Source organism: Monodon monoceros, unplaced genomic scaffold (genome assembly GCF_005190385.1).
Source record: "Monodon monoceros isolate NGI ecotype Baffin Bay Population unplaced genomic scaffold, NGI_Narwhal_1 Super_Scaffold_11, whole genome shotgun sequence".
NCBI classification, from domain to species: Eukaryota; Metazoa; Chordata; class Mammalia; order Artiodactyla; family Monodontidae; genus Monodon; species Monodon monoceros.
This window is the reverse complement of record NW_021703767.1, coordinates 24,247,727-24,260,692: the sequence shown is the minus strand read 5'-3', so window position 1 is coordinate 24,260,692 and position 12,966 is coordinate 24,247,727.

Genomic DNA, 12,966 nt, shown 5'->3' with positions numbered 1-12,966 from the left:
TTATTTGGGAGTTGAGGAGAATAGCAGGCTGGTAAATACAGTAAGAGGTAAGGATTTTATATCCAACCTAGTTATCCTTCTAATACTAAGGCCATAGAAGCATACAGAACAATACAGAACAGCAAACACAACAAACTTTAAAATACAACACTCAGGGAATACACTGGCCCACAATTCTTGAGAATCTACAAAAGGATGAGCTTCATTCAAAGAAGAGATAAAGGAGGAAACACTGGCAAAAGTAATGATAGTTAACATTTCAGATAGTTAAAAGTAGTTCTAAATTGTTTTAAAGTGGATACATATATAGAAGAAAAGTATATAAATGTTATATGTTCTAATAAAGAAGAATTAATATAATAGCAAAGGGAGGTGAGAGAAAGAAAAAATAAAGTAGGTAGGGCCCATTATCTGATGCATAGAAAATAGGGGTGAGTCAAAAATACCCAACAATGCAGTGTTATCAATTATAATTACCATGTTTTACATTAGATCCTCAGACTTTACTTATAACTGAAATTTGTACCCTTTTACCAACCTCTCCCTACTTTCTCCAGCCACTAGTTCCTGGCAACCACTTTTCTACTTTCTGTTTTTATGTTTGTGTAAGTTCAACTTTTTTTTCACATATATGTGATACCATGCAGTATTTATCTTCCTCTGTCTGGCGTTAAACCTGACTCAGATATTCAAAGGCTAAATAAAATAACAGGAGTCTAAAGACAACTTTAAAAGGAGTCAGAACAGAGGAAAAAATTAGAACAAAAATGCAAACTTTCTTAAATATCAAAATTATTTTTAAAAACTATGTAAGAAATCACATTGTACAGAGAAAGAAAAAATAAATATTGTATAATAAACACAGTAAGTATAACATAAAATAATGTAAAACTTGAGCCCCATATTGGGGCTCATCACCTTATCCATAAATGTTAATGGGCTCAACTCATCTATTGAAAGGAAAATGAATCTAACTGTAAAATAAATAGACTGACAGATAGAAATAAATTTTAAAAGACATGAAGCATTCAAATTGTGGGTGAATTCCTCTCTAACCTGAATTATGGGAAAGAATCTTTAAATCTGACTCGAAATCTAGATGCAATAAAAGAAAAGATTAATATATCTGAGATGAAAATTTTTGAAAAAGATTAAAAAAAAACCTTGCATGTCCTAAATAACACAAAAACAGACAGAAAACAAATGACAGAAAGTAGAAGAAATTCGCAACATATATCAGAAATAAAGAGCTAATATATGTTTTAATTGTATAAAACATTCTTATAATTGATGGAATCAAGACCAACAACCATGTAGGAAATATGCAAAACATCTGAATTGGGATTTCACAAAACGATATAATGACCTTTAAACATATCAGAAGTTCTCATTCTCACATTACAAATCATGCAAATCAAACCTACACTGAGATACCATTTCTCATCTATCAGATTATGAAATATGAAAAGCTTTTTAAAATATTCTATTGGTGAGGCTGTGAGAACATGAGCATTCTCACAGATTCACACAATATGAAAGAAAATTTGGCTATATTGATTGTTTATGTATGTGTTTACATTTTGACCCAGAAACTTCACTGATGGTAGCCTTCTAATAATATGAAAATATATATTACATCATTCTCTCTAATTACAAAATTTTGGAAACAAACTAGATGCCCATACATAGGGAGGTGAAGTAATCTGCAGCAAATCCTCAGATAGTAGTAATATGCAGCTGCAAAAAGGAATGTGTAGCATTTCCGTTAACTAACTAACGGAGTGATTTCTAGGATATACTGTTACATAAGAAATGCAAACTGCAAATGAGAGAATGTATTTTACATTTTTTTCTGTAAGAAAGAGGAATAATTAAATATTCATGTATCTGCTTAGTTATGCAAAAAGCAATCCGATAGAGATAAGCCAGACAAAATTTTAATTATTTATAGTTATTTATAGTGAGTGGGTGGAAAAATGTTTGGAAGTGTTGAAGTTTATGGTTTGAAACTTCTTTAAATATACCTTTATTGTAGTCTTTACATTTGGAACCCATCCTACAAAATTAAAATAAAATCAATTAGAATGGAAAAAACCTGTCTGTATTTCAAATGACTAATATGACTACAGTAAAGAGGAGGAAAGAACTACCCAGAGTAATTTAAAAAGCAGAATTTTAATGATAATGTATCATCTACAAATAGAAAGAAAAAAAATCCAGACAAAATCTAAATTATAATGAACAGGCTTGGGTCTGGGGGCAGTGATATGAGAAATAACTGCCCCCAGACCCAGTTTTGTTTTGTTTTTTCTTTGTTTAGTTTGAGCAAAAATAATTTTATTATGGATAAAGGGAGCCAGCTTTCTCATTGCTGAAGTAATACCTTATCTACATAGTAATGGAGACAGAATAAAACAACACCGGTGGTGCTCTACTGGGATTGGGGTTACCAGTGTGAACGTATGATCTAAGGCTCCTTGAATAATTGGCTGATTTCAGGACTGGAGAAGTAAAGTATAAGATGAGCCTGGAATAACTTTTTTTTTTAATTATTATTTTTCATTGGCCAGAAAGTAAAGATGTACTCAAAGAAAATTAGGGCATGTAAAAGTAGGACACTGAAGGACACTGGATCCAGTTTGAAGGGGCTCCCACTGGATAAATCTGGGACTATCAAAATAATAACAATACCTATAAATTACAACCAAATAAATGAGAAATGTACTCATATTTAAATAAATAAATGGGTGATTATGTCAAGAGGGAGAAAAAAATATTCATTTAGAGTTGACTTCCACCTACTAAATGTACGGGGATGATGGAATGTTGGAGATTCTTTAAAAATATCTTTAGTGACTATGATATTAATAATTGTTTCAGGTAAGATTCAGTAATGGATGCCAAGACTCATTGGAAAAAGGCTGATGAGAACCAGGGTACAGTATGTATGATATACCTATATACTACTCTCTCTCTCTCTCCTCTCTCTATCTAGACAGAGGAGAGAGAAACCAAATATGATAACAAAGTTACCAAAATGGCAAACTGTTTAACACTTGTGACCTCCATTTTATTCAACACAAAATGGGAAACAGAGTGTAGTTTTGATTATAAAAATGATGTAGGTAAGTAACAGTACATATCTGAACCATTAGAGTGTAGATTCTAAGCATATAAGTTTCCCCCTCTTCCTCAAAAGTGTCAATATGGTTAAAAAACTGTCAACTCATGAACGATACATCATTTTATGTCTACAGTGGGTGCCATTACAACACTAACACATAAAACAATAATGCTTCTCTGCTTAAAAGTGGGGGTTATCAGAAATACACTTATATAATGGCAGAAGGTGTATGGCATGAAAATAAGAACTAGTTTCTAGAAGCAGCAGACACAGGTTTAGATTCCAGCTCAGCTGCTTTGAGCTCCTCGATATTAGAAAAGTTACTTAGAACCTCTAAAGTTTTGTTTCCTCATCAGTAGAATGAGGATAATTATAGTCCCTTCATGGAGTTGTCACAGGGCCCAAAGGAGAAAATTCAAGAAAATACCTAGCACAATGACTGCAACCATAGTTAGTTTTTTCATACATGTTAGCTATTGTAATTAATAAGGATTTCACATAATAGACAGAGGTAGTTTGGTAATGCTTCTTCTCAAACCCTACATGGGAAACACTTCCATAGATTTGAAATCTTAACCAATTCAAGATCTAAAATTAAGCTGGTGATTTATTTCACTCACACATCAAAGAGAATGAACTTGGACTTCTTTTTCAGTACCTTTCTTGTAGAAGAAAAAGCAAAACAAAAGGAAAACTATATCTAAAGTAAGTTCCTCGAAGTGACACTTCAAATGATTTCCGCTGCTTCCCGTTGCTACTTTCATTAGATATGCTCTGACATTTCACTGCCTCAACAACCAACCACTTGAGAGTTTTATATGAGTGCTTTTTCATATTATTTGCAGGACAGAGACATATTGTGCAATTGAAAATTCCAAAGCCTTTTACATTTCTTTTACTTGCCACTCTACAATTTTCTAAATGTCAATTTTAAAACATTTTTATTGTTATTTATTGGGCTTTACTCTGGAAGCTCAAATCCTTTATTTTATTATCGTTTCACTTTGCTAAATAAAGCTAGTAGTGCAAGAAGAGCAGAGAAAATCAGTTTTCTTCTCAATTTTTCAGGTTTACATGATTGGACTGCTTCTCTGCCTCCAGATACTGCACACTCTGATGAATACTGACTTCAGGAGTTTTAGAACAAAGGTAAGTTTAGTCAAAAATAAGACTGGAAAAGAAACTCTATTTTAGAAACATCAAAATTATACAAAATGAAGAGATAACAGAGGTTTGATTATTAAGTTAGCAGCTATGAAACTAACAAACTGCTATGGTGCTTGGTTAATTTGTTGATTTAATTATTCAACACCCAATTATAGGAAGAGGACAGTGCTATTTCAAGTAGTTTAAAAAATGAAGGTAGCATTTTCTTGTTACCATATGTTGCCATTTTTTTGGTAACAATAAGATAATGAATATCTTTACTGTTTTAATTATTTCATGGTTACTGTTTATTAGTAACACACAGTATTTGAAAATATATAAAGCCAGCTTTAAATGAAGTTAAGAGTTGCATTACGACTTTTTTTTTTTTTTTTAATAAAATGTACATTTCTTTGAAAGACCTTTTAAAGGAGTCATTTTGTAGACCATCTTCCAAAGATCTATCACTTTCTTAAGTATAGCTGTAATCACAGATTTATCATCATCAGGGTAATTTATTGTAATTTATAAATAAAACAAAATACTACTGGGCCATTTAAGGGAACTTCAAGTATGCAGCTCCACTTATTTGCCTATGAAGCGTAGTCTGAGTTTGAACAACTGGTGACAGTTTTAAGTCTGCAGTGTTCCACTTCTTTGATTTTTACAGATTGGTATAGAAATCTTTATCCTAGAAAATTAGCCACTGAATTCATTTGGGCCAGCATGGGCCCTAAGAAATATATTTTTAGGCCTGTACATATCAATAATTAAAAATAAAAGGGTGAAGCAGTATCAACAATTAGGCTCTTAAAACGTGGCTTTTAATTAGAAAAGGATGTTAAAATAGGGCAACACTTTAAAGTAGTAAAATGAAACCCATTTGTAAGATATTGGCAATTAAACTTATTCTTTTTTTATTATTCCTTAGAAACTCTGTGTTGCACTTACAAGGCCATCCTAATTCTTTAATGCTAGTTTTGAATCACAAGTTTAAGCTGCCAGTTATTAGGTTTCTTATTTCAGGTTTTTAAGTTCCCTTGTGCTGCTTTTAAAAACTGAAAAGCAATTTCTTTCTTTAGTTCTTACGTATTTCCTGAAAAAAATCGTTTTTCTGGATTTATAACAATCCATTTTTGTAGATTGTACTAAGTATGTCTAAAATACAATAAAGTGTTAAGTGAACTTGATATTCAGAAGTCTGATGCTTTTAATGAGGGTCTGAGTATTTTTATACATTACATGTAATACGTTTAAATCAATCAGAAATTTTTCTAGAGGTAGAATGTGTAACCTTAATATTGCTGACAAACAATGATTTTAACCACTTCCTTAATGTTAATTTTCATATATTTAACTACAATTTAATGAATGCCTACTATTTGGCAGCACTGAGAACGGAGGTAATGATATAATAATCTCTTCAATCAAAAAATTATCTGCAGGGGAAAACCATTTTGCTTACATTGTATTTTTAGAAAACACATCAACACTTCCATTTCAAAAAGGTAAACGGAATTTGTACTTTAAACCACTTGCACCACTAATTAATATAGAGATCTGATGATACTGATCTGCTGATCTCAAAGCAACATTGGGTTTTTATCTAGAATGTCTATTACATAAGAAAATGCTTTCTGTGTTTAGCAGAAGAGTGATTGATCTAATGAAGCCCCCAAGAGTAGCAGGAGTGAATATTTTGTAGAAAGCATAGTAGTCTTTCTCCAACATCTGAGCTAATATGGATTGAGTTGTACTCCTCAATAACTCAATCTTCCTCTATATCCTGATATCTTTCATAATTTATCAGAGCCATTCTTAAGGCTATTCATACATAGAGTTGATTACTATGGGATTAACAAATGTCAAGGATTTATAATTCTATCATTTCTTTATTTGACTAATATTTAATGGGAACAATTATGCCCCTAGCATTTAGTTACATTTGCATGCACCTTTCTCATGTTTTAGATTTACTTTCATATCTCTGGGCCTTCACATGTGCCATTCCTCTTGTCTGCAATGACCTTTTCCTTATTCTTTACCTGGATTATTAATTTGCCTTCAGGTTTTATGCAAAGTTTGACCTCATGGAAGCCTTCTCAAGTTTTCCATCCAGTATAGTATGATTCAAAATGCACCTTTTCTCCATTCACAGATGATTCTTTAATACACTATGATTATTATTTTACTTATCTAACCTGTAGTCAGAGTCTCTAAACAAACAGTTTTATACAATAGTTAAGATTTTTGATTGTTATTCATTGAAAAGAATTCACTCCATATTTTGGACAGTTCTCAAAAGTACTCATAGATTTAGAATTTTGCATGGCTCTCATTTACATGCAGTTTTAAGGGATTATGTTTCTAAGTGGTTTGTACATCCTTCATTAAACTAATATTCATTGAAGAGGTATGACTGTGACACACTGTGGTGGGTACTAGAGGGGACGTTAGGATGGCACATAGAGACTATCGCAAACTTTTGTTTCTGGAAATGACAGAGAAGCTGATATTAACTAACCTCACTGAGAAAAAAAATCTGTGAAAAATTACCCCAAATTCGCCCTGCCCCCCAAAAAATTACTCTCTTGATTGCAGAGAGCAATCAAGTCAGCCAGGAGACTGTAGAGAGAAGAGTATACAGTGAGTAAAGAGAATAGAGGCCAAGTGGGAAGCAGCAGCCATGGGATTCCATTTGTAACTGAATTGGAGACACTACTGAAATTTAGACTTTGTAAGTGGCTATGTGTTGAGTGGACCAAGATCCCAGAGAGACGAGAATTGAGTGTAAACTGAGCATGTATTTTTCCCTAGAGATATTTGCTTACCCCTAAGTGATATATATATATATACCCATATATATATATATATGTATTTATACACATATTGTTAAAAAGTCTGAGCAGAGACATTGTCAATGTGATGGATGATGCAGAGACTCCGAATTTATAATTCTGGGTCTGAGGAAGTGGAGGGCCTAGAAACCATTCTATGCATGTTGTTAAGACCCCTTAGAAGAAAGGGTAAACAGGAAATCTGTCAAGGCCTACCAACAAATGAAAGAAAAGACCCAACTAGGTCAGAGTCATCTATATACATAGATTATTGTCCAGAAAAAAAAAGAGACTGGTTAAAGCCAGAAGACAACCTGGCATCTTTAAATGGCTGAAGGGGGAAAAAAAAAAACAGAAAAACATATTCAGTCAGAATTTTATACTCAGAAAATGCCTTAAACCACTAAAGTAAAATAAAGGTATCGTTTTAAATTAAAACACACACACATACACACACAAATTAATTAGTCAGAATATAGGAAATTAGAATATAAGCCCTAAAATAATGATTAACATTAAATAATTATTAACGACATTCTCCATACAAAGGGTAAAGGTCACATGTGGAACTATGTGGGAGCATGGTCATGAAGGAAGAAACTAATATTTCAATACGGTAAGTAGGTTGGTAAATAAAAATAAATACTGACTATCAAAACAATAAAAATAAAGTCTTTCAGCATTTAAAATATATGTGAATTGAAATATTCATCAGCAGTAGGTAGATAGAAGGGAGCAAATGGAATTTAAGAGTTGTTTGCCTTAAAAATTCTTAGTATTAATTTTGGATGTACTGTAATGATTCAAAGATACATAGCTAATCATTATAATAAATATTGAAACTGTTAAAAACTATAATCACAATATTAATAAAATGATAAACAGAAGAATAATAAGCATTTGATCTAAAAGAAGGTAAAGAAAAAAGAGAAAGAATAGATGAAAAAATAGCAAAGTATGGTGTTAGACTTGATTTCAAAAATACAGCTATGCTTTTAAGTATAAATAAAGGAAATACTCCAATTAGAAATATAAATTTTTAGCCAACAACTATATACCGTAAATGTACTACAAGAAGTATACTACACCACTAATTATATGCTGCTTATAAAGTATGCATTTTCACTATAAGGATACTCAGCATTCAAAGTAAAAGAATCATTTAAAAAATATACACCATGCTAGTACAAACAAAAAAAAATGTTGCATATATAAACAAAATTGATAAAACTTGAGCCAGGCTCATTAAGAAAAAAAGGAGAAAGGACACAAAAAAACAAAGACATGAAAGAGGAGAAACTACAACTGCTATCACAGAAAGGCAAACAATTACAAGAGGACACTATGAACAGTTATATCCCAACAAATTGGACAACCTAGAAGAGATGGATAAATTCCTAGAAACACACAGTCTTCCAATCAGGAAGAAACAGATAATCTGAACAGACTGGTTACTAGTATTGACACTGAATCAGTAATCAAAAAAATTCCATTAAACAAAATTCTGGACTTGATGGCTTCCCAGGGGAATTCTACCAAACATGTAAAAAAGAGTTAACGCCTATGTTGTGTATATACATATACACACAACAGAATATTACTCAGCCATAAAAAAGAATGGAATTTTGCCATTTGTAACAATACGGATGGACGTGGAGGGGATTATGCTCAGTGAAACGAGTCAGATGGAGAAAGATAAATACTGTATGTTATCACTTATATGTGGAACGTAAAAAATAAAACAAATGAATGAATATAATAAACAGAAATACACCCATAGATACAGAGAACAAATTAGTGGTTACCAGTAGGGAGAGAGGTGGAGAGGAGGGGCAAAATAGGGGAAGGAGATTAAGAGATACAAACTGTGAGGTATAAAATAAATAAGATACAAGGATATAATGTACAGCTCAGGGAATTAACTAATACTTTGTAATAATTTTAAATGGAGTATAATATATAAAATATTGAATCATTATTGATTGCACACTTGAAACTAATATAACAATGTAAAACAGCTATACTTTAATTAAAAATAAAGCATGTGATTATAGATGTACCAGTACTGCATAAAATGTTAGGCCAGATGTGTTACTAGAAATAAAAAATGATAATTTACATTGATAAGAGCTAAATTCTAGGAAGAAAAAAATACTATATTTTTATTTGTTCTACATAAAAAAGTGATAACTGTAATAGGACAATTCCTTAATTACATTGCAGATTTTAAACACGTCTCTATCAGTAAATTATTGAACAATCAGATGATAATGTCAGTAAGTAAATTAGAGATGTCATAATATAATTGACTAGCTGAACCTTATTTTCATTTATAAAGCATTATACGCACAACAGCAGAACATTTTATTTTCAAGTTCACGTGGAACATTCACCAAAATAGAATATACACTGCCTAAATTTAGACCACAGCAGACCATAAATCAGGTGTTAACAAAATTTTAAATAATAAAATTATTTAGAATGTGTTGTATTAGCACAGCAGAGTTAAACTAAAACTTAATAATAATAATAATATAACCTAAACATCCACATATTTATTTATATTTAGGATATTCACATCCTTATTTAGAAAATAAGGAACAGACATTCACAAATAAAATAAGTACCAAAACTTATAAGTTAAGGAGTAAATCTAAAAATAAATTTGCATACAGCTTGATTACACATATAATGAAAATATGACATAACAAAAATGGTGGACACAGGAAAACCAATTTTACAGGGAAATTTATAGATGCATTGACTAGAGATAAAGAGAGACTGAAAAATCAATATTTTAAGCATCCATCACAAAAAGTAGGTGAATATCTCCCCTGCCCCCACAACACCCAGGAATAGCAGAAAGGATATAATAAACGTGAGAACAAAATACACTGATTTAGAAATTGATCATATAAAAGAGGAATCCAACAAAGCTAAAAGCTGGTTTTCTGAAAATATTAATAAAATGTCCATATCTCTAGGAAGATTGATCAAAAATTAAATCAAAACTACAATTTATACTTCATTGGGATGAAAAACAAGGAATGCTTTCTACCAGTTAGATCTTAAAAGTTACCGGAGAAAGCAATTTCATACCAATAATTTCTTAAATTATATGAAGTAGAGAAATTTCTTGGAAAAAAAAACAGATTTTCAAACTAATTCAAAAAGAACTATCAATATAAATAGTTCTATATTTACAAAATACTTGAATCAATTATTTACAACATTGCCAAAAAAGTTCACTAGTTAATTCTTACAGTATTATGAGGAAGTATTGTCAGTTTCATAGAAACTCTTTCAGAAAGCAGAAAAAAGGGGAATATTTCCTAGACAGTCTATGAGGCTAGCATATCATGAATATTTAAACCTTACAACAACAGTATAAGAAAAGAAACTCTCAGCTAGCATATCATTAATACTGAAACCTTACAAACACTGTACGAGAAAGGAAACTAACACCAAATCTCTGGCACGAATATAAATCCAAATAGTTTAAGCGAAATTAACAAGTTGAATTCAGTAGCACATAAGAAGATAATATATAATGACCAAGTTTACATTATTGCAAGGCTGAATTAATGTTAAAAAAAATAAATCAAACTCAGATGTTTATAGCAGTTTTCTTCTTAATTGCCACAAGTTAGAAGCAACCAAAATGTAAGTGAATGGATAGATAAAACACAGTACATCCAGACAATGGAATGCTACTGGGCAATAAAAAGAAATCCATCGAGGGATCTTACATGTGTTTTACTAAGTGATAGAAGCTAATCTGAAAAGGCCACATACTGTATGATTCCAACTATTTACATGACATTCCGGAAAAGGCAAAACTGTGGAGACATTCAAAGGATCAGTGGTAGCCAGGGGTTGGGGAAAGGAAGGAATGAATAGGTGGAGCACAGAGGATTTTTAGGACAGCACGTCTATTTTGTATGATACTACGATGGTGGATACATGCCACCTTATTTTTCTCAAAACCTATAGAATGTACAATAAATACCGAGAGTGAGTCCTAATGTAAACTACAGGCTTCAGGTGTTAATGATGTATCATGTAGGTTCATCAATTGTAACAAAAGTGCCACTGTAGTGTGGGATACTGATGGTAGAACTGGCTGTGCACATGTGGGGGCAGTGGGTATAAGGGAATTCTAGGTACTCTGCTCAATTTTGTGTGAACCTAAAAATCACATGCCTATCACTAAATCTAACAAAATACATGGTAGAGCTCCACACAGAAAAATATGTAACAGTACTTAGAAAAAAAAATTAAAAATAAATGAATAAAAGGACAGATCATATACATGGAATAGAGAATTCAATACTATAAACATGGCAATTTTCCCCAAATTGATCTATATTGATTTAAATTAATTACAGCAGAGTGTGTGTGTGTGTGTGTGTGTGTGTGTGTGTGTATTAACAACCTGATTATAAATTGTACACAAAAATGTCAAGGCCAGAAACAGAAACAATATCCTTAAAGGAGTACAAAGCTGGTGACTGAAAAAGCAGGCTTTATCAGATATAAAGACTGACTATAAACATATATTTCTCACCAGCATTTGCAAAATATTCATTTAGAACTATGGTGATATGAATGGTTAAAGCAGGACACTTTTTTAACAGTTTTGGAACATTTGCCTAGGTCAAAGGGATAATTTGTTAAAAAGTAGAGGGAATGTTTCTCAGATACTTCTACTACAAAAACAAACTATGCCCTTTTTTTGTCTCTTAGAAATTCTAGAAATTCTACTCCTAAAGCCTGTTATTTCAGCTTTTTATTCATATTAGAAGACTTTTCTAAGTGTAACACCTGCTTTTATTCTCAGTCACCCTCTGTCTCTTCCCGTCCTACACAGAGTAAAATTCAGAGGAGGCTACGTTAAGGTTGGATAGTAAGATTCCTTTAAACTTAAACTCTGATTATATGATATATCCTATATTGTATGAGGTATATTTTAATAAGGGGGGTCGGACACACTGGCATAATGATGGTGTTATCTGCCCTCCTTTAGAGATTTCTAGGGAAAATGGAGCTCTGTGTGGCGGACTGTTCCATTTTTCTGCATCCCACCTCTAGGCCAGCCTCTGTCTTCAGCAAGCCAACTCCAGTACATGGGCTACAGTTTTCTGCTTTCTGTCACAGGTTCTTTCTTTCTTTCTTTCTTTCTGTCTTTCTTTTTTTGTGGTACGCGGGCCTCTCACTGTTGTGGCCTCTCCCTTTGCGGAGCACGGGCTCCGGACGGGCAGGCTCAGCGGCCATGGCTCACAGGCCCAGCTGCTCCGCGGCATGTCGGATCTTCCCAGACCGGGGCACGAACCTGCGTCCCCTGCATCGGCAGGCAGACTCTCAACCACTGCGCCACCAGGGAAGCCCTGTCACAGGTTCTTTAAAACGGAAACCACAGACAAGTGCAGTTGGGAAGTGCACTGAGCACCTCTCCTCCCTCCCAACAAGAACCACTGGAGGAGAGGAGCCCTGCGATATTTGTCCCAGACAACCTTCCTTTGAACAGACAATCCTGGGAGGCAACTGTGGTTCTCAGATGTCCCTGGATGAATGGAGTCCTTACAATCTGAATGAGAAAAGTCACTTGCAGACCTCTTCTCTCTTCTCCTGTCTCTCTCTGACTTTTCCTTTTCTCACTCCTATTCACCCACAACACACATACTACCTATGCCCTAGTTCTGTTTCATGCTGTGCTTTTAAGGTAAAATGAAATAAAAACTATGCTTTCGAACAAAGCAAGAGGAAGTGGCCTTTGATTTAATATGTAAAAGGCAGAGGAAAGTTGAAAGTCACTCAGGGGGTTATATTTTTAGGATAGCATAGAATAACTGTGGCTCT